We start from the raw sequence: 20,481 nt of genomic DNA, 5'->3' as shown, positions 1-20,481 counted from the left end.
TTAACTATTAGTCGGCCTTAATTATTAGTTGGCCCTAATTTTAGTCACCTCGTCAAAATTTAGTCACTAAGGGCCGACTAATGATTAAATTTTGGCCATTTCTAAATTTTTAGTCGGCCCTAATTTTAGTCGGCCCTAATTTTAGTCGGCCCTAATTTTAATCACCAAGATGTGTGATAGGTCAAAATCAAAACAAAAGTCAAAGATGTGTCCTCATTTTTTTTTTGCTACCACACTCAAGGGATTTACAATTAAAAGGAATGGTCTTTAATTGTACTTTTTTTCATCCAATTTAAACTTTTATTTATTTTATTTTTTCTCTGAACTGTCTCAAGTGTATTGAAGAGATGACAATCATCTGTTGTAAGCCAAGCGTGTTGACAATCCTCCGCAATAGACCTTTACGACCGTAGTCGCGCGGGCATTTTTTTGTCCGCTATACCCCCACTAAAATTTGAATTTGAATTTTGTCCTGTCTATCATCTAGCTAGGGTACTTATAATCCTTGCCAATCATAATTTGCAATGTTACGAATTTAATGCAATGAGTATAGTCAAATATTCCTTTCTAATTCCTGCCTATCATATAGCTCGGATCAGACTGATTAGACTTTACTAAACTCCATGTCACGCCAAACGGAGAAGAATTTTTCATTTAGTCAACTCCATTGTCGCCTTTTTTCGCTTTCTAACCTTTGCAATTCTTCAAGAGGTGCAATTTTAGCTGTGACCGTTTTTTCATAGAATTTCAGAATAAACTTTAATCGTTTTTGTTATATTTTTTAATAAGTCTCTTTTTGTTTTTGGTAATTTATCTTTTTTTATGCACATTCACTTTTCGACAAACTTGCGCTCACAGAGACATTTTGAATACACGGGTTTCGAATTAAATCTGGCGCGAGAGAAAAAATCAAGTAAATAAAAGGAGCGATAAGGGGAAATGCCTTATAAAAGGTTGATAGCTTTCCTTTCTTCTCTTTTGAAAGCCAGGTGTTCATTCAAAATATGTTTTTCTATTTTAAATTCAATAAAAGAAATATGATTAAACGATTGACTTTTTATTTTAATGTTTTTTGTTTTCATAATGACCCATGAAGTCTGTCAAAATGGAAAAATGAGCTAAAATTGCTTGATACACGGCCAATTTTCGTTCTGTTTACTTGATATTTTTCGTGCAAATTTACATGGGATCAAAGCTAAAGCTAAGCAAAAATTTAATTCGAAACCTGTGTATTGTATCTATCAGCCTGCCGTAACGTTATTCGAAACTCTTTCTTCTTTTGGACGGATTTCCTTCTGCTGGAGTTTAAAAGAAGCATGAGGAAGCATTTCTTTCTCCAGAATTCATAAATAGCTAGCCTAGTTCTTCATACATGTTAGTTTGCAACTCTACTCTTTTACCCAGCTGGCACACAACGTTGCTTTAACGTTCAAATAACGTTATTTGGACGTTATGAATGTCAAATGGACGTTGTTTTGACGTTGTGTGCCGGCTGGGTAAAATCAAGAATTATGTATGTATAATGTTTAAAAACGTACTGTCATTGATTCTATTAATTTCTGTATCTTAGAACCCTTCTCAAACTTGTAACCAGTCCCTTAGCTTACTTTTTTTATGATTCTAACCGCACTAGGCCGCACAACTTTGGTAGGATTTGGTAAGCTTAAAATCCTACCAAGAAGATTCGATTTTAGCCCTTCGGGCTTATACTTCATTGATTGTATCACGTTCATCAGTAAAATCAAAGGGACAAGCTGGAGTTTTTACAAGCTCTTATTTGATTTGGTTGGTCGTTAAGATGTAATAAAAGAATCTTATTACTTTTTTAAAGAACGCGTCATCTCTATCACTTCAAATGACCAATTAGTGAAGTATCCTGTAAAAACTCCAGCTCATCCCACTTCATTGATTGTATCACGTCCATCAGTAAAATCAAAGTGGTACAAGAGGCTCTGGGTACCAGATTGGTAACTAGCATCTAGACTTTTTTATTTCATTTTTCTAATTTTCAATATTGTTATTATCAGGTCTCGTAATATTTTGTAGATAACTTTATCAAAAATCACTTTTTTGTCTTCTTTGCTATAGAATATAATCTTATACACAACTTTGGTTGAGCTAGAACGCATTTACATGTCTCATTTCTGGTATAAAGAAGTAGTCCAAGTCATCATTTTGGTCTGTTACAGATATCTGTGGTTAAGACCTGTACTCTTGTCTCCCGAATAAACGCCCCCCCCCGCTAAGTGTTAAGAGAAAAAAATCCACCCACTGCTCTTCTCTTATTAAGACCCTCTGCTAATAAGACTCGAATAATTCAATATTTTATAACAGTGTAGATAGACCTTAAACTTGTTAAAATTTTCCTTTTGTTAATTTCGCCTAGCGAAAGTATTACGATAGCCTTTCGCGGCGGCGGTGGCGGTGTTGGTGTCATCGGAAAAAAAATGATACGGTGGACAAACTCGCTAAATTTAATTTGTTTTTCTACCTTTCCTCGGTCACACTCACCATGCATAAATATTGTGGTCGTTTTTTTTTTCAAAAAGAAAAATAATAAATATAAGACGTACAATTTTGAAGGATGCTCTTATATCGGATGGCCAATAGTCACTTTCATTTTTTAATTTTATTTTTTTATCCACGGATCGCTGATAGTCACTTTTCCGGGGGTTAGGTAGGGTCAGGGTTGCTAGTAACGGCTTGTCACTGTGCCGGGTGCATACTCGGCGCCTTGGGCCCCGCAGGGTTACTAGTAACGGCTCGAATTTCAGTCAGGTTTAAAAAAGGGGTACTGTTACCCATATTATAATAATATTACCCCCGTCTTTTGCCAGTTCGGTATAATATGTTATAAATTGCGTGGTTTTGCTGTGCGGCGATGGCTCAACGGATAGAGCGCTGGCTTCCGAATCTGAAGGTCTTTCTTTGGTGGTGGTTCGATTCCCACTCGGTGCGAAAATTAGACAGGTCGAAATTGATGGACAATTGATTGACAGGTATGAAAACTCAGTCAGAAATGAGGAACTAAGTCTCAGAAACTCAGACAGTCAGAAAAGAGAAAAATAGGATAAGAGATAGGAAAGAAAAGAAAAGAAGGTGAGGTGACTTTTGGCCATCCGATATAACATTTTCCAATTTTGAAACAATTCAAATATCATTAATACTAGCAGTTAGCTGAAGCTATAAATGCCCCGAAACCGCCGGAGTTAAATATTTATTGCCAGCCATTATAATTTGATAAGTAACATTTAGTTACGACGATAAAAGCCTTTTAAAACAACATTATGTTCTAAAGTTGAAATTAGATGTAAAGTCCTTTTCTTGGCTGTCATCCTTAAAGTCCGGCAGTAGGACGTGACAACTGAGGAGTATATTCTGACTCAACCTCAAGATTACTTTGGAATAATTAATCATTGAAAATAAAATCAGGCTATTTAGAGCAAAATAAGGGGCCTTCTCTTTGACAGCTGAAACTATTCTTAGAGATTGATAAACGGGGGGGGTCCTAATAAGGTCCGGGGGGTTAGAAAATTTTCGAAAAATTTAACAAGGGGGGGCGTTTATTTGGAACGTAAGAGTAGGCATGTATTGTATTAAAATTAGTATTTTTCGTGTTAATAAAATATTATCGTTTAAAATGGAAAGAAGTCTCTATAAAAATATGCTTCCTGCTTTAAAATATTGATAAGTCCGTCTCAACACAATTCAATTTCCAACTACCACGTTGTGTGGTATGACATTTAAAATAGTTAAAGACCAAAAACACCAGTCTACTATCAGGGAAATAAGCATCATTGTATCAGCATCTTTGTGTATATCCGAAGTCAACAACATTTATAACGTTTAGGTTTTGTTGAATCTAACCTATTCGTAATCTGTTGTAGATAGAAATACAGCATTCATGTAGTTAATATATAACTGCTGTGAATTGATAACGTTAAGGTTTATTTGTTGAATGTAAATTATTCATAACCCGTTGTACTTGTTATCATGTAGTCGATATAAATAACTGATCTGAATTAATACACGCATCAGGAACATCAAGGAAAATGGTTGAACAAATAGCATCGAATTGACGGAACATGCTAGAGGTCAAATTGTGAAATAACGATACGAAGGTTGATTATTGAAATCATTTTCTCGTTTTGTTGATAAGCTTGAAAATGACCTAAAAACGGAGAAAAAAATCAAATCATTTAAAATTGTTAAAAATGAGCCATTATGTCACTATTAGTAGAGGGCATTTTGTAAAATCGCTAGACTGTTTTGTTAGAAGCACTTGTTATACATATTTGGAAAGCTAAGGGGTAGGGGAATCGAAATTACTATGTTTCCAATTTTTTTTCGGACACTTTGGTGTGATTTTCGGACAAATATGACGGTCTCAGGCAAAAATCATAGGGTTAAAAATTAACGAAAATTTTAGCTCGAGAAAACGGAGACCTGTTGTATATTTTTGGAAAGCTCTCAAAAAATTAAGATTAGAGATATATTGCAAGTATAGGTGATTTCTGTACCTAAATCGAGATATTAACCCTTGAAAACCGTGCTTTTCAGCCAGAAACAGCTATTTTGTCCAGTTTTTGCGCTTTTTGAAGCTCAATATCTTGAGTTAGGTACTGAAATCACCTATACTTGCAATATATCTCTAATCTTAATTTTTTGAGAGCTTTCCAAAAATATACAACAGGTCTCCGTTTTCTCGAGCTAAAATTTTCGTTAATTTTTAACCCTATGATTTTTGCCTGAGACCGTCATATTTGTCCGAAAATCACACCAAAGTGTCCGAAAAAAAATTGGAAACATAGTAATTTCGATTCCCCTACCCCTTAGCTTTCCAAAAATGTATAACAAGTGCTTCTAACAAAACAGTCAAGCGATTCCAAAAAATCGAACAAAATTCCCTTTACTATATAAACCTTTCTGCTAGATTAAGCCTGTTCAAAGGGATGTTTTGATTGATTCTGGTTCTTCACCTAAAAAGGCTCAAAATTTGAGAGGTGTAGCTTTGGGCGACTTCTGTTGCCATGTAACGTGAAAAAAGTAGTACCACTATAACATAAGACATAACTCTACAAATTATACTGTTGCACTGAAAAAACACTCACGACAACTAAAATAACACTCTTACCTTTAGGAAGTGTCATGTAGAAGCATCATTGAATTGTGTTTGTGACATGTATTTCAAATCGAGCTTTAAATAGAAAAAAATCATTATTTACAATTTTGAAAATGTATTACCACCCACCCAGTCATTAAAAACGTTTAGTTCTCATCAATGTACACCCTTATCAAATCAATCTCGCCTCAGTTTCTAGTGCCAAACCGTTAATTTTCTGTTCTTCTAATTCTCTAAATTTAAAATTTTTCCTTTTCTTAATATCTTGTAATCGCTCTAATGTCATTGGCTCGATTATCATATCTTTTAGCTTTCTCACTCTTGAGATCCCAACATACGCTAAACCAATAAATCTTTCTGTATTTCCTAAATCAATCCATGCTTTATTCAAGTTAATCCTTGAGACTTGTGAATAGTTATTGCCCAAGACAATCTCAAAGGTAGCTGTTGTCGCTCATGCGATGTACCGCGAAGGTCTGAAGAATTTGTTAAAGGAATAATCGGAACACAGCGAGGCTGGTCTTCGCATATACTTGGTCCTTTATAAAAAGAGTCAAATTGAACAATAACAGCTATAGGTAGGTTTGGAGGAGAATCTCCTTCTTGATAAATAATATCTTTAACTATTCCCATTGACCCATTACAAAGTCCTTGGTCTGTCCAAAGGTTTCTAGTCAACATTACTCTTGCACCGATGCTTAAAAATACCTTAGGTTCTAATCCACCCATGTCGTCTGAAGAAAGTTTAGCTGATTCTTTATTACTGTGTCTTGCATTAATTTGTGCCACTGGGATATTTAAGCTCATCAATGCTTCATGGTTATCGGAAGCAACTTTCTCATTTGAAAAAGATAATTTCACAAAGTCTTTTAAATTTAAATTATTAGTCAAATTGGCAGGTGTCCTAGATAAGAACATCTGCCAATCTTCCTCAGTTGAATCACCGTTTCTTAATCTCAATAAGGCAGCTTTGAATTTTACCTGCTCAAAATCATCACCTTTAGATCTTTCATTTACTGTCAGCTTTATCACAGTCGTAAACCTTCTATACATGCAAAAACCTAATGTACCAATTTCACTTCTAGGTTTCTTATGATACAATACTTCATCTCCAACAGGGGGTAATTGAGCAATGTCTCCTACCAAGATTATAGATATTCCACCAAAAGCTTTGTCTGATTCACCTGTTCCTTGTCTACACCGTTTATCTATCCATCCTAGCATATTTTGACCAACAACAGAATACTCATCAATAATCATATATCTAATTCCACTGAGTCTTTCTTGTAGTCGTAAGAGTGCAGGACCCTTCAAATCGTTTCGGTTTTTTCCTCTTATTGGAAGATTCAATAAAGAATGCAAAGTCTTACCATTAATATTAAATGCAGCTATTCCAAAGTAGGCTGATACAATACATTTCTCTTTCAGTAAAGCTCTAATGTTATTAATTAAGTAACTTTTTCCACTCCCTGCTAACCCGGTAATCATCATGAATAGCTGATCTCTCTGATTCATATCATGATCTAATAATATATCAAATGCTTTTCTTTGCGACTCATTAAGGGAGTCTACTTTTAGTTCAAACACTTGTTCAACTGGGTTCTCAGACATTTCGGCTTTTCTTTTGTCAAGCCAAGAAACCATATTTCCAATCTGCTCTTCAGTGTAATTATTTCTACAAGACTGCCAATACGTTGTTACTAAAAGTGGTAACGGTAGGTAACGATAGGTAACGATAGGTAACGGCAAGTAACGGTAGGTAACGACAGGTAACGATGAAGTAACGATCGGTAACGATGAAGTAACGCAAGTAACGAGGGGTAACGAAAAAGTAACGAAGTAACGATGGGGAAAAAGCTGAAAATGGTGGCCCTGGAGTGTCGAACTATCAAAATTTGTTAATTTCTGCACCAGATCTAATGGTTCCGGTGATTTTGGGCGAACCTAACGACTCTGGTTAATCCATTCAAGAATTTTGGAAATCTGATGATTGTACAGCAAGATCTGATCGTTCTGGTGAATATGACTGTGGAGATAATAAATCCAGTCGTTTTTATTGTAAATTGGTGTTTGTGAATAAACTGAAAGATTTAACGACTTTGGTGAATCAATGGTGTTGGTCAATGAAATGACAGAATCAATGGTGCTGGTCAATACAGTGATGGAATCAATGGTGCTGGTCAATGCAATGATGGAATCAATGGTGCTGGTCAATACAGCGATGGAATCAATGGTGCTGGTCAATGCAATAATGGAATCAATGGTGCTGGTCAATACAATGATGGAATCAATGGTGCTGGTCAGTGCAATGATGGAATCAATGGTTCTGGTGAATTCAATGGTGGAATCGATGGTGCTGGTCAATACAATGATGAAATCAATGGTGCTGGTCAATACAGTGATGGAATCAATGGTGCTGGTCAATGAAATGATGGAACAATGGTGCTGGTCAATGCAATGATGGAATCAATGGTGCTGGTCAATACAGTGATGGAATCAATGGTGCTGGTCAATGCAATGATGGAATCAATGGTGCTGGTCAACACAGTGATGGAATCAATGGTGCTGGTCAGTGCAATGATGGAATCAATGGTTCTGGTGAATTCAATGGTGGAATCGATGGTGGTGTACTGGTGTACGCCCAATGGTACAGTTGTGTAGGTGAATGCAAGTTTGGGATTGTGCATTTTTTGTAAGCATCATTTTTATAAGAAATCCGTCTATAATTTTCGATTCAAGGGGTATTGACTTCCGGCGATGGGTTCTTTCAAAGCAAGTTAGGGATTGTGCAAAATGTGAGCATTTTTATTTTTCTTATAGGCACCATCTTTATAAGAATACAATCCATAACTTTTAATCCAAGGGGTATTGACTTTCGGCGATAGGTTCATTCAAAGCAACTTAGGGTTTGTGCAAAATGTGAGCATATTTATTTTTCTTATAAGCACCATCTTTATAAGAATACAATCAATAACTTTTGATCCAAGGGATATTGACTTTCGGTGATGGGTTCTTTCAAAGCAAGTTAGGGATTGTGCAAAATGTGAGCATATTTATTTTTCTTATAAGCATTTTCTTTATAAGAATACAATCAATAACTTTTGATTCAAGGGGTATTGACTTTCGGCGATTGGTTCATTCAGAGCAACTTGGGGTTTGTGCAAAATGTGAGCATATTCATTTTTCTTATAAGCATCATCTTTATAAGAATACAATCCATAACTTTTTATTCAAGGGGTATTGACTTTCGGCGATGGGTTCATTCAAAGCAACTTGGGGTTTGTGCAAAATGTGAGCATATTTATTTTTCTTATAAGCATTATCTTTATAAGAATACAATCAATAACTTTTGATTCAAGGGGTATTGACTTTCAGCGATTGGTTCTTTCAAAGCAAGTTAGGGGTTGTGCAAAACGTGAGCATATTTATTTTTCTTATAAGCATCATCTATTTAAGAATGCAATCCATAACTTGTAATTCAAGGAGGGGTATTGACTTTTGGCGATTGGTTCTTTCAAAGCAAGTTAGGGATTGTGCAAAATGTGATCATATTTATTTTTCTTATAAGCATCATCTTTATAAGAATGCGATCCATAACTTTTAATCCAAGGGGTATTGACTTTCGGCGATTGGTTCATTCAAAGCAAGTTGGGGATTGTGCAAAATGTGAGCATATTTATTTTTCTTATAAGCATCATCTTTATAAGATTACAATCCATAACCTTTGAAAGTTTTGAATTTTGGTGATTGGTTCATTCAAAAAATGGCATTTCGCGGGAATTAATCGGGAATTAATTTTCGCGCTTTTACCCATCATTGGACAAATTTCTTTCATTTTCCTAGGGATTATTCAAATCTTTGAGAAAATTTGGCAAAATTTGAATTTTGCTAAAAAACCCGAAAATTAGCGAAAAATTAGTTCCCTTAAGGTAAACTAGATACTTTAATCGGATTAGTTTTGCTATACTTAAACTCCCGAGACATACTGCACATATCCCTGACTTACTTACCAAAAGTCAATACCCCCTTGAATTAAAAGTTATTGATTGTATTCTTATAAAGATGGTGCTTATAAGAAAAATAAATATGCTCACATTTTGCACAATCCCTAACTTGCTTTGAAAGAACCAATCGCCGAAAGTCAATACCCCTTGAATCAAAAGTTATTGATTGTATTCTTATAAAAATGATGCTTATAAGAAAAATAAATATGCTCACATTTTGCACAATCCCTAACTTGCTTTGAATGAACCAATCACCGAAAGTCAATACCCCTTGGATTAATAGTTATGGATTGTATTCTTATAAAGATGATGCTTATAAGAAAAATAAATATTCTCACATTTTGCACAATCCCTAACTTGCTTTGAATGAACCAATCACCGAAAGTCAATACCCCTTGAATCGAAAATTATCGATGGATTTCTTATAAAGATGATGCTTACAAAAAATGCACAATCCCTAACTTGTATTCACCTGCATAACAGTGCCATTGGGCGTACACCAGTGCACCACAATCGATTCCACCATTGAATTCACCAGAACCATTGATTCCATCATTGCATTCACCAGCACCATTGATTCCATCATTGCATTCACCAGCACTATTGATTCCAGCACCATTGATTTCATCATTGCATTGACCAGCACCATTGTTTCTATCATTGCATTGACCAGCTCCATTGATTCCATCATTTGTATTGACCAGCACCATTGATTCCATCATTGCATTGACCAGCACCATTGATTCCATTATTGTATTGACCAGCACCATTGATTCCATCATTGTATTGACCAGCACCATTGATTCCATCATTTCATTGACCAGCGCCATTGATTCTTTCATTGTATTGACCAGCACCATTGTTTCCATCATTGCATTGACCAGCACCTTTGATTCAATCATTGCATTGACCAGCACCATTGATTCCATCATTGCATTGACCAGCACTATTGATTCCATTATTGTATTGACCAGCACCATTGATTCCATCGCTACATTGACCAGCACCATTTATTTCATCATTGCATTGACCAACACCATTGATTCACCAAAGCCGTCAAATCTTTCAGTTTATTCACAAACACCAACTTACAATAAAAACGATTGCATTTATCATCTCCACAGTCATATTCACCAGAACGATCAGATCCTATGATGTACAATCATCAGCTTTCCAAAATGCCTTGAATAGATTTAACTGAGTCGTTAGGTCTGACCATTAGCTCTGGTGTAGAAATTAACAAATTTTGATAGTTCGACACCTCAGGGCCACCATTTTCAGCTTTTTCCCCATCGTTACTTCGTTACTTTTTCGTTACCCCTCGTTACTTGCGTTACTTCATCGTTACTGACCGTTACTTCATCGTTACCTACCGTTACTTGTCGTTACCTATCGTTACCTATCGTTACCTACCGTTACCTACCGTTACCACTTTTAGTAACAACGCTGCCAATATTCTAAATCGTTATGAGATGGCTCATCTTGATTAATTTCGTTGTTATTCGCACATAAATCAGCTAAGTGCATCCATTCTTCACGTTCCCCTTCAACATTCTCTTCAAACTCATCAGTTTCTGACCTTTCAAAATATAATTCAGCATTATTAAATTCTCTTCTCCATAGGGACAACACTTTGACCTAAATCAGTTTGCAAAAACTCATTCCATTTTTGGCAAAACATATCAGTATCATTCTCACTTAAACCATCCCAAGCATCACTAATCCTGGTCCTCCATGGTTTGTATTTTAGCAGTTGGTATTTGCAAAATACATAAAAATTAGGTCCTTTTGGATCAAATGATGGTGTTGGGAAGGCTCTAACAATAACTGGCTTCTACGTTTTTTCAAAACATCTTTTTGCACTGAATAGTTTGAAACAAATTGCATAAAATTGCTATCTAAAACGAATGCATCACATCCTTCAAGGTTAGCCCTGTTAGCATAATTATCAACAGTTGAAGCTTCAGTAAGGACATCCTCATTATTGATTTCAACCTTTCGAGATCCGTCAACCGAAACATTAACAACTTGAAAAGATGAACTGACCAGTTTTAATGATAATATATGGTGCATTACCTCTTGTATACTAAAATCTCTTTCCCCGACAGCTCTAAATCATTAATTTCTGAATAACAGATCTCATTTGTTCAGTTCCTTTTAAATTCTCACACACAGAAACAAAAGCGTCTCGAGCAACATCTGATATTTTTTCTGCCTTTGAGGCATACTTAGCAAGATATTCTAAACATGCATTGTAATCTATAATTGGTTGTATATCGCAATTAGCTCTCCATGAGTGCAATTGCAATCTCTGATGCCTGTTTACTCTTGAGTCGTTTCTTTTTAATACAATTTTTGTCTGTACTGCTTACCATATTTCTTTGAATTCAATTCTTCAAATTCAATATAAGTTTCATTGCAATCCTCAAAAGGAAAATTGAATCTACAATATTGTTCATCATCATTCTTTTTACGTAAGCAATAGGCTGTACTGCACTTAGTATGCCTCTGAACACTATTTACTAAATTTGCATAATCATTGTCAAGCTCATTTTCATCAATGTCTTCAAACTTTTTTTTTGCATGGGTGCACTTTCGGTTTTACCCAGCCTTCTTCAGGAGTACAGGGGTTACAAGCTGTCACAATAGAATCAACATATTCAGTAACTTCCCTTTCTGCTGCTTTTCCTTCATTGACTTTAGTTTCAAGCTCAACTTTGACATTATCCTCAAATTCAGAATCTAGTAATTCTTTCTCAGCTATATGTCCTTCTAAAGCCTTTTGAGTAAGAGAGCACAATCCTGGGTCATTTTTAAGTTTTGCTACCCCATGACAGTGGATAGAGCCTCTCATAACAGCATATTCAAATCTGTACCAGTGCCATTCAGCACCTAAGGTCTCATAAAGCCAAAGTTTAACAAAGTTTTCAACTCTGACAGTAAAAAACCAGTCTATCAAATGAGGATTATTAATAATATTTTCTCGCAATGTATCACTTGAGCTATCATTATCATTTGAAAATAATGCATGATATTCTGGCCAATGGAATTCAGCACATGACAGAGTCCAAAAAATTGTTGGAGAACCAACCTGACTAATTGTAGCTTTTAATTCTTCTTTAGCCTGATTCCAGTACGCATTTGTACCTGTTACATTCTTCGCATATCTCATTAGCTTTTTCATGATTGTAGCATGACTACCTTCTCTAACCATATCCTGTAATTCATTAATTGTCAAATTAGCTTCTCCTGGATTTTGCTTCAAGTAAAAACTTCCTTGTCCCAACAGACGTCTACGATAAAGCATATTGTAAGCCCAAAACCCAAATCGAGGATGGGCTGCAAATCTGTATACCCATTTCCCATCTATCATTTCAGCAAATTTTATCAAATGTTTAATCTTTTCAGAAAAAGATTCTGTATCACTTTTAGCAATAGACCTTCTGATGCTTGAATTGGTTGGATCTCCTTTACCATCTGGGAAAAGTGTTGGAAAAGCTAAAGTAGCCAAATACTCTGTAGTGAACTCATTTAAAGGCTCGTTGCCTATCTTAACAGATTCTGGATTCAAAATTGAATCATTAATTATATCTTTTTCTTTCTTAGTTTTTACTTTAATTGGAATAAAACTCCCCATTTCAGTATTGCAATCATAAGTTTTTTCTTCACTATCCTCAGAATTTGGACCAAAATCAGGAAGAATTCCCTCATTGGGAGGTCGTCAGTAGTCCGACACTTTCTAGTCCGACAGTAAAAATGTCCGACGTTGGATTTGACGAATGCGTCAGTATTCCGACAACAATTTTGTCCGACAACGAGTCAAAAAAAACATGTAAAACGAAATATGAATCGCCGAAAAGGAGGCACATCTTTTATAAGCAACCACGTGCTTATAAAAATCCAAAGTTCCGACTTTGAGGTTGGGCCCATTGAGTTTCAAGCCCGAAGGGCTAGAGGTCAATCTCTAACCTTTCTCAGGCAAGAAAAATTGAAGCCTTAAAATATGTGCCGTATTTTTGATGACGGATTGAATCTAGCAATTCCTTTGTTTTCGAGTGATATTTTTTTCGAAATTAAGCGGTAAATTTTAGTTTCAATCTGTCATTTGTGTAAAAACCAGGCGGGTCGCTCAAGACCGCGCAACTTTGGTAGGATTTGTTGGCTTCAAATCCTACCAAAGAGATTGACCTCTAGCCCTTCGGGCTTGAAACTCAATGGTTGGGCCCCTAAACCCAACTTTTCTTAAATTTTGGGAAGCTTCATAATTCTGAACATGCAAAAAGGGACCCTTAAAGTTAAAGGTGGTGCATTCTTTTTGCTATAAATTATTTCTAAGCAAATTTGATTGGTCCTTTATTTCTAATTATGTCAAAATGCCAAAATGAACTTTTATTAATATTATCTCAGTAAAAAAACCCTTATTCAACATTCGACACTGTAAAATCTTTCGTTTTCGGACAAAAATGACATCGAAAAAAAAGACTTCTAAATTCTAAATTTATTTTATAGATTCGGACTATTTTGCTGTCGGACTAGAAAGTGTCGGACTAGTGACATGCACCCCCCTCATTATCTAAATCATCATCTTCAACCTCTTCTTGATTGAAGTCTACATTCATTGGCATTTGCAAATAATCATCTTCAGGCAATTTATCAAATCTACTTCTATCAATAGTCACATTTTGGTACCTTGGGTTATTTGGTTCCCCCATACTATTCTTTCCGGTTAGCCACACTAATGCATCAAGAACTTTTTGTCTCCGCACTCTTAGGTCTCTTGATCTGTTATCTTTCCCGTCAATTTTAAAAACGATAACTGGTATATCACTGGGATATCTTGGCAAAACATTAGCAATGTGCTGAACATCATGCGGTAAAGTTAGAACATGTCCTTTATAAGCTTTTTGCCCTCCATTTGGCTTAGTATAAACTTGAATAATAGGAAATGCTCTAGCAATAAGCATTTCTTCAACCTGTGTTAAACCTTGCAGTTCCAGTGGAACTTTACTTGGAATCATATCATTTTCAATACTAAATTTCTTTGGCCGAGTTTTTCTCTTTTACATCGTACGCATTCATAATTACTTTTATCATTTGGAGTCTTACAAAGTGGCCAGCCTTCCTTACAAGTGTTGCACTGAAAAATAGTCATTTCTAATTTTTTGTGAAATTGATCACCCAAAAAGTCGCCATTCTTTTCTGTATTTTGCCTTTTTTTAGCATGATTACGTTCACGCTGCTGAGCCTTTATTTTCTCTTTATTCTTCTCATAATATTCTTTTTGTTTCTCATAATATTCTTTTTGTTTCTCTTTACGCAAATCTTTTGTTTTATCATGATTACGTTCACGCTGCTGAGCCTTTATTTTTTCTTTATTCTTCTCATAATATTCTTTTTGTTTTTCTTTACGCAAATCTTTTGTTTTATCATGATTACGCTCACGTTGAGCCTTTATTTTATCTTTATTCTTCTCATAATATTCTTTTTGTTTTTCTTTACGCAAATCTTTAGTTTTGGCGAAATATTCCTGACGCTTTTGTTTTTGCAAATCTTTTGTTTTGGCTAAATATTCCTTACGCTTGTCTTTGTCTTTTCATAATAGTTTTTTTATCCTCACAGTTGTTTTTGTAATAATTCTTCCTTTTCAAATTAATATGTTCCTTATTATTTGCATAATATCTTTTATCGATCTCAGCTTTATCTTCCTCAATTTTTTTGCTTTTGCTTCTTAATGGATAGTCCTTTAAATCATCTTTGCCCATCTTTCTTTTCCTCAAAGTGCTAGCTATCTCAAAATGTACAAAATTAGTTTGATCAGAAATGTTTTCCTTTATGTAAATGCAAAAAAACCATCCATCTTTTTGAATCTCATAAAGTTGACGCAAGCTTTCGCAACAAAATGTTTTTTCATGTAAATCATCAATATAGATCCAATTGTTACCATCTAATACAGCACATGAAAAGTGGGCTCCTTTATGTCTAACAAGACCTCTCAGCACATAGTTTTGATCATTTAAAACCAAATTCTGTCCAAATTCTATATCATAATCACCTACGACCCACGGCATGGCCCGAACATGTTCGGGCCTCTTGATTAATACTTTTTTTAAAATGGCCCGCGCGTGGCCCGCGCGGGCCCGCGCAGTTTCGGACCATGTTCGGGCCAGATTTTCGAAAACTTGTTACGATCGCGCGTGTAATTTCAGGACCCAATATTAATATTTTGAATTCCTTATTTTAGCAAACAAATTCAAAAATCTTCATCTTTATTCAAATATATATTGTTCAAATATAAAAGTTAATCATCTATTTTCCAATTAAGTTAGGAAAATTATTAAAAAGAATGATTTGAATCTTACATAATATGGTCTTCTTTTTATTCTTTATCCCGTTCCCTTTTCTCGTTTCAATTTATACGATTTTCACTAACTAATTATTCATTAGATGGAGCGTCATAAAAATGTAATACCTAAGGGATATCTATTTTGGGTAGTACGTTAAGTATCATTGATAATAAAAGTTTAATTAGTGTGCGCTATGAAAAGTTTGGTTGAGGAGCACGATAGAAAGTGCGATGTAAGAAAATGAAACGGTTATGAAAGGTCTGACTACATTAGCTAAATCCAAGTTTGTTTGTTTTTAAATTTTTGACGCTTGCGTTTCGTTCCAGAGGAAAATAAAAAGGGAGAAGTAAATAAATTATTAAGAAAGAAGAGCATTAGAGAAACTGGACAACTTACGAAAATATCAAATTTTCATCGAAGCATCGACCGATAGAGTCAACAAACACATGGTCGTTAGTTATATGGTCGTTATATTCCGCGGTTACACGATAGATAGCATTGAATTTAAAAGCAGAAAAATATCATACCCAGCAGGTGCGTATTTCTTTTAACCCCAGAAGAGTCTAGCATACCCACACCCCTGTTTCACATTCACAGGCTAGGTTAGGTTGATAGAAAATTCGCCCAAAAAACCCAGTGTACATATTCCGTCGTTTTACGGACATTATAAAAGAACGTTGTTTTGACGTTTAGAGCGTCCATAGAATACCCCTGTATCAAGTATCCACTGGACTTCTACTAATGCCCTATGAAAAGCTAACTTTTTCCAGTTTATTCGCAGTGATACTGGGTGTGATATAGCTGAGCCGATAAAAAGAGTAGAGAAATTAACCTGATCATCGTATATTTTTGTTTTCCCGTTATTTCAGGTGGTACTGAACAATCTTAGATACCTGAGAGACGGGAGAAGATTATCAATAACGCTCTGGTTAACTCTAAGATTTGTGGACAAAATGATAAGAGAAAACGTATGATACACCCCTGTATCAGTGACCCGGTCACAGATCCCGTCTCGATGAAAACTGGTGAAAAAAATTACAAAGAATGAACTCTAACACGTTCACTGTCAACCTTTTTTTTCATCGAAAGTGACTTTCAAAAGCTCCGGTGGCCTTGGTTCTGCTTTAAGTGCCTACAAATTGTATACAGATCGACGCAGAATTTAAGGAAGATTCCAAAAATACAAAAACAAAGCAAGCAAAAGTATTCGTATCAAATGTTATGGCCTTATTGGAGAACTGTCGGTATTTTGACACCTCTACTGCAACTAGGTCAACCCGGTCAAAATCGAAAAAAATTATTAATAAATTCTAGGAATAATGCTTAAAAGTGAATTCTTCCGTACTCCAGCGAGAATTAAGAAATTAAAAATACAGACCCGGCGTGTGTGACGTTTTACTTGTTTCATAACTTCTCCGATGGTCGATTTCAAATTTTCACTGAGTTACTGAGACAGGGGTATTATATGGTGGCACTTAAAGAATTCAGATCCAGCGTGGACTCACCATGAACACAAAGACAGGAGACAGTATCAATTCTATATGATATTCAATGCTCAGATGCATAGTATACTCTCGTAGTTGGCAGCAAACTTTTTAAGCTCTTATTTGGAAAATATGTACTTTTTATCCTTTTCTTAGCGAAAGAAAATACTTTATAACATTGTCTCTCTCAGTGCCCGGTGAGAACTTTTATACCCTTTTGGAAAATGAAGGATAATAAAAAAACGGTAAGGAAAATAGAAAATAAAAATTTCTCGGGTTCTTAAATGTCTGGGGCATATTTTCTCACCGGGCCGATTATTTATTGCCAATTGTTCCACTAGGAAGGGTCTCCACCGTGTCCTACTTGTTTGCCCCTTTTTCCAATTTCCGCTTGCAGAAATATTTGCACCCCTGTCTCAGAGATGATTTAAGCCAGGGGGTGCGAGACCTCCGAGAGAATGAACAGCATATGAACGAACGGGAAATTATGTCTTGCTTCATACTGTACCCTGTCTCATTATCAAGGCTTTAGAAATAATCCATTTCGTCAAAGACATTTCATAGGTAGGACGAGAGATCGAGGCGTCCATTTCTTTAATAAACGTTCTTATCCTGTTGTAAAGTGTTTGTAGCCTTACCCTTCCCACTATCTTCTTCTGTAAAATAATACATAACATATAAACTGCTAAATTATCACTATACAAAATATACAAAGACGTTGTATTCACATGAACAATGAGTTCTAGCTACTCTGAACACTAACAAGCCTCTTCGGATAGTGTGGCAGTAATTAAAAATGACATGATGACGGCATTTGATATTTCTTAATTATTCAATAATTAACTCCTTTCCATTTCTCGGTTCTGTATCACTTAGCAACGCCTTCAACTTGGGGCGAAAATGGGCGATTCGCGTTTTAACGCGAACAATTTTCCGCCCTAACTTTAAAATGAAAATACGAAGAATAGACATTGCTTTTTGTTTAGTGAACCAAAGATTGTATATGCTTTCGTAGAACACAATGCCAAAGGAATCTTCAATCACGGTCGCTTCATTATTTCTTATTCGGTATTTCAAAAAAGGGTCCGAAAATCAGAAAGTTTTCTTCTTCAATTTCCGAAGAACATGTTCCAAATCTTCGAAGCCATATTTTTCGGAAAGCTTGATCGATCAGTGAACGGGATCTGAAAACAGAATGGAAAAAGACATCGTCAGTGAAGTATGAGAGGCGATTAAACAAATTATCCGATTCACCCCGGGTATCTGATTCACCCCGTCCTACGGAATGGATGATGATAAACCAGGAAAGGTAAATAAAATCCGTATCAATTGTAAATACATGGCCCGAACATGGTCCGAACAAAATGTTCGGGCCGATTTAATAATACTTTTTTGTGGCCCGAGCATGGTCCGAACAGGCCCGAACATGTTCGGGCCATGCCGTGGGTCGTAATCACCTCCAAATTCTACAAGGTAGATTGTAGGTGCAACAAATGACACTAGCGATGTATCGTGAGAAATATTCCCACAACTACTGCACATTATTGATTTATCAATCATAACTGGGTTTAAAAGATTTTGCCAATTATAAAAGTCATCTAAAAGATTTAAGTTTAATTCTGAAATGTAATTCAAAAATATACTACATTGACGAATTAATTCTTCACCACAGTTAGGGCATGATCCCTCCATTCTGTAACGTGTCTCAAATAAAGCTTTCTCTTGCTCTGAAAAATTACGAACAATACTTCCTGAAAAAATCTGAGAAAACTCAGCATCGCAATCACGTTTTTCAAAAGATGTGCAATTTGCAATTAAGAAGTCCCAAACAGGCTGACGAATAATAGACAAGTTTTCTTCATTTCTCTATTGTCTGTGATGTCTGCATTCAAAATGATACTGTATGACTTCAAACAATTTGTTAACAAATCAAAGAATAAGCTCTTCTGTGTCTCAATTTCAGCAATGTATGGGCCAAACGTAGTATATGCTATTTCCAAAAATGAGTCTACTGCACATGTATACACTGAATCTTGGTGTCTACACAAATTCATAAAATGTAAGTCTCTATTACCTCTATCATTTTTGTACACGTACCTCTCCTGATCTATCTGTTCTTCCTCTGAAGAAAGCTCATCAATAATTTTCTGAGAAATTCCTTCATCAGAAACTGAAGAAGGCTCAATAAATTTCTGAGATATTCCTTCCGAAGAAGGCTCATCATGATTTTTCTTAGACATTTTCATAGATATTTGAATATTTATACCTTTTTCTGTTTTCTTGTTCAGCAAAAAAAGCACAGCTAGCTACAAAACAAAATGCAAGTCATTGTCAAAATTTCAACCATCGTGGATGGAATAGCTAGGAAAACCTACCTTCTCTGTCCGTGCATAGCTAGGAAATCAATATAAGTAGCAACAAAAGAGATATCGCGCGCGAACATTTTTTAACCACGGCGGCCCGCTCAGAATCGGAAGAAACAACATGAACATGAATCATGAATATTTTTCTGGCGAGCAAGTCCGCTACGTGAAGCAACAAAAGCCCCTGCGGGGCAATTATTTGCTCATCTTCATTGTACTTTAAACAAACAACTTTATTCTTTTATTTTTTTTTCTTATTTATGTTCTACTTGACATGCGTAAATGAAAAACAGAGAGTGGTTATTATGCGTTCAAAATAGAGAGGATTTGGTTGAACAGCTTTGTAATTAGATCGGATATTAGTTCCTACAAAGTAAACAAAGGATGGCATAATATGCGGGAACATTTTATTTATCATATAGGCATCTACCTAATAAGAAACTAATCAATAACTTTTAAAACACGGTGATATACCTTTCGGTAATTACTATTGGGGGGGGGGTTGGAAAAAATCTCAAAACTTAATAAGCGGGGGGGGGGGGGTTGTAATAAAAATGTCCTGGGTGGAAAAATTTTGAAAAGGTGGCTAATACAGCTGAAATAGGACAAAAGGGGGAATTTTCAAAAAAAATTTCCAAAAATTAATAAGCGGGGGGGGGTTTGGAATAAGAATGTCCTGGGTGGAAAATTTTCGAAAAATTAATTAGCGAGGGGGGGACGGCTATTAGGTACCCGAGAGTAGTTCATACAAAGTAAACAGGGGACAGTGCACAATATGAGGGTGTTTATTTTTCTTATAAGCATTTACTTTACAAAGTAAACGAGGGATGACGCACAATTTGAGCATATTTATTTTTCTTATAAGAATTTACTTTATAAAAATCAAATCAATAACTTTTGATAGCTGGGGATATACTTTTAGGTTATAAGTTCTTACAAGGTAGACAGGGGACTACTGGTTGCAGCAGTTTTAATATGGTTCAGCCTCGCTTATTCATTTAAAAAAATGACCGTGTCCGAATCATTTCTCATTTCTCACTCGACCTAAACCTTTTTTTTCTAATCCACCTCGTAATTTTCTTAACAGCTTTTTCAGAGCCAGCATTTTAGCATACTCTTTGCAAATATTTGGCGAAATTTTCGACTTCAAGTCGTCTTGTTAGT

The 20,481-nt window shown here is 35.5% G+C and overlaps 2 long non-coding RNA genes across 2 annotated transcripts; one reads left to right on the top strand and one right to left on the bottom strand.

Moving 5' to 3' along the window:
* Positions 1 to 3,628: 3,628 nt before the first annotated feature.
* On the bottom strand, positions 3,629 to 19,277 carry LOC136820986 (uncharacterized). Its single transcript, XR_010848671.1, has 3 exons — positions 19,221 to 19,277; positions 5,135 to 5,197; positions 3,629 to 4,171 (listed from the first exon to the last, which is right to left on the bottom strand). It is a non-coding gene; the product is annotated as an uncharacterized lncRNA (long non-coding RNA).
* Positions 15,334 to 17,287, top strand: LOC136820987 (uncharacterized). Its single transcript, XR_010848672.1, has 2 exons — positions 15,334 to 16,004; positions 16,340 to 17,287. It is a non-coding gene; the product is annotated as an uncharacterized lncRNA (long non-coding RNA).
* Positions 19,278 to 20,481: the final 1,204 nt, after the last annotated feature.

The sequence above is a fragment of the Clytia hemisphaerica genome, unplaced genomic scaffold (assembly GCF_902728285.1).
Source record: "Clytia hemisphaerica strain Z4C2 unplaced genomic scaffold, Clytia hemisphaerica genome assembly, whole genome shotgun sequence".
Lineage (NCBI taxonomy): Eukaryota > Metazoa > Cnidaria > Hydrozoa > Leptothecata > Clytiidae > Clytia > Clytia hemisphaerica.
This window is presented reverse-complemented; position numbering and strand designations above follow the sequence as displayed.